The following is a 2573-nucleotide window of genomic DNA, read 5'->3' as shown; positions in this document are numbered from 1 at the left end:
ATGATTTGAACAAAATTATTCCGCATTTTTTGTGAAAGGACAGTAAGGATAGAGGCATATACTGGCAGAAGGAATGTGATCTGCACAAGTAAAAAGGGATGGGGGTTTGGGTTTTCAGGAGTTGAGCTGTTTTAATCTTGCTCTATTGGCTAGACAAGGTTGGCGTATTTTGCATAATGATAGGTATTTATGGGTGGAGGTTCTCGAAGGTTGAATAATTAATATGAACCTAACAACAGTAAGAAATATCATCAAAGTACATATAACACTTGTTATCACTTTTTTTTAGGGGCGGGAGTAAGCTTATCAGCTATAATATTGAAAATTTAGAAAGTTGGTTTTGTACCATGGAGAAAAACCCCATGCATATATGTATTTGAACCACCATATTACTGAACTCACCTGGGTACTTGCCATATCAATCATGTTGCCTTTTGCTTGTTGCATCTATATAATTATGAACTTGAATACAATACAAACTTTTCACATTGTTGGACTAAGCTACATTCCTTGCACCATGATTTTGATTGATGTTTCAAAACTATCAACAGTCGATATGAAAACGACACATTTATTCTATTTGTATTTCTTTGGTATAATTTTGATGCTTCTGACGTACTTTCATGACACTATAGTTTTGAACCCAACAGATTGAAATGTTGGCATTTTACATCCCTTTTTCTTTTCATTTACTAATCTATGATTTAATTTTTTCCGAAAGGAATTTACTCATCGTTCATTCGTAATACATTAATTATTCTATTTGTTGAGATTGGAAAGGATGTTTTAATATATTATGTAGGTATTTCAAAGTTGAGCTACCTGAGTTTAAGCAAAATGGTGAGACCTAAGGATAAATTTTGGGAACATGTAGAGCAACGTGGTTTGGGCCATTTCACATGTAACTATTGTGGACTTAATTATTCTGGGAGTGTTTCACGAGTGAAGGCTCATTTAGCATGTCAATATGGACATGATGTTCAAATTTGCACTCAAGTTCCTGAGCACATTCAAGCTAATGCCCTGGCATAATTTAATTTGAGTAGATCTGCTAAGAAAAGAAAGAGTGATTCTCTTGAAAGTGGAATGGGTTCCACAAGTAGCACACCTTCTATGCCTCAGGTTAGGGGTACACATCAACCTACAATGGTAGAGATGGTTGCTAAGCAAGACAAGAAATCATTGGACATGTTGGTAACTGATTTTTTTGTCAATAATAACATTTCCTTCAATGTTATTCAGACAAATTCTTGTATTGAGATGCTAAGGGGTGCATGTGCATATGGTACAAGTTATGTTGTACCTAGTTATAGCAATCTTTGGACTAGTTTGATTCCTAGAAAAAAAGCAGAAATCATACAATATGTTAGCAATATAAAGGCGACATGGGGTATCACAGGTTGCACAATTATGTCTGATTCTTGGATTGACATAAAGAAGAGGTCGTGGATTAATGTGATTGCTTACTCTCCTGGGGGTGCTGTGTTTTTGAAATGTATTGAGTGCGGTATAAATAGATTAACTTCAACATTTCTTTTCAATGAAATTTCTGACGTCATTGAAAATGTTGGACCAAACAATGTTGTACAATTTTAATAATTCAATCAGATACATTTTGGGAGAGGGACAAAGGAAGTTGTTGCTTTCATGGAACCACTTATTCGTATTCTTCGCCTTGTTGATTCAGATGGTTCTAGTGCAGGTTACTTATATGAAGTAACATAAAGGGAAAAAGAAACATTGAAGAAATTTGTGGAGAAGGATGGAGGGAAGTACTTAGCCATAATGGATTTGTTTCAATTTAGGTTAGAGAAGAACATTATTCATCATGTTCATCTCTTTGGTGCACTTTTGAATCCTTCTATTATGTTTGGTGGTCGACTTGATATTGATGGAACTAAATTTATGAATGCATAAGAATTTATTATGGACATCATGGTTCCTTTAGAAGATCGTGAGCAATTCATGCAAGAAGTCATTGATTATCGCATGAAAAGTCCATTGTTGTTCAATATGACAGAGCAGACAATGATGAAAACTAACCATCCAAGTAAGTATTATTGTATTTTTTTTAATTAAATATAGCATTCTTATATTTGTTTACTTATGCTGATTTGTAAGGATTTGGTGGCAATTTGTTGGTAGTGCATTTCCTGTGCTTCAAAATATTGCTTGTAGAATCTTGAGTCAGTCTTGTAGTTCCTCTTCTTGTGAGCGTAATTGGAGTGCTTGGGATGCAGCACAAACAAAGAAAAGAAATAGATTAACCCCAGAGATGCTAGAGGATTTGGTGTACATCAGGATGAACTCTATGATGAGGGAGAACTATGAAAGTCAACTACATAAAGATTCAAGGCCTATTGATTTAGACAATCTTGGTGACTTACCTATAGTAGACTTTGAGCTTGAAATGGAGAGGCTTGAGTAGACGTACGAGGAACCTGAACCATCTGACACTGGAGCTAATGGATGATCTATTTCATATAGCTTAATGTCTCCTCATTGATCTTTTTTTTTTTTTTTTTTTTTTTTTTTTTTTTTTTTTTTTTTTTTTTTTTTTTTTTTTTTTTTTT

The 2573-nt window shown here is 34.1% G+C and overlaps 1 pseudogene; it reads left to right on the top strand.

Annotated features, from left to right (window-relative positions):
- Window positions 1-1146: 1146 nt before the first annotated feature.
- Window positions 1147-2573, top strand: part of LOC122067462 — a 12505-nt pseudogene continuing 11078 nt past the window's right edge.

This window comes from Macadamia integrifolia, unplaced genomic scaffold, assembly GCF_013358625.1.
Source record: "Macadamia integrifolia cultivar HAES 741 unplaced genomic scaffold, SCU_Mint_v3 scaffold292, whole genome shotgun sequence".
NCBI lineage: Eukaryota > Viridiplantae > Streptophyta > Magnoliopsida > Proteales > Proteaceae > Macadamia > Macadamia integrifolia.
Note: the sequence above shows the minus strand (reverse complement) of the source record. Positions and strands in the feature narration are given on the sequence as shown.